The sequence below is a fragment of the Penaeus monodon genome, chromosome 34 (genome assembly GCF_015228065.2).
Source record: "Penaeus monodon isolate SGIC_2016 chromosome 34, NSTDA_Pmon_1, whole genome shotgun sequence".
Lineage (NCBI taxonomy): Eukaryota > Metazoa > Arthropoda > Malacostraca > Decapoda > Penaeidae > Penaeus > Penaeus monodon.
Window position 1 is genome coordinate 1,870,930 of NC_051419.1, and position 306 is coordinate 1,871,235.

Sequence of the window (306 nt, forward strand, 5' to 3'; positions counted from 1 at the left end):
GAATAGATCTCGGCCAGTTACTGCTTTTACTTCAGTCTCCCCCCCCCTGCGCCAGATGTCTTGAAACGACAGCCTGTTAGTATCCAAAACCCGATCGACGCGGTCCTTCCTTCCCCATACTCCCTGAGTCTTAGCTCTCCGTCCTCCACGGCAAAGCTATTAGATAAAGCATGATGTGAAAAGTGGAAGGAAGTTTAATTGTCTCGGAATCATTTCGTGAAATTGTTGGGAACTTCTGCATGACTTTTGACCCTCATTACAAGAACTCCTTCTTCTGCTTCCCTGTTTGCCAAATTGCTGGTCAGC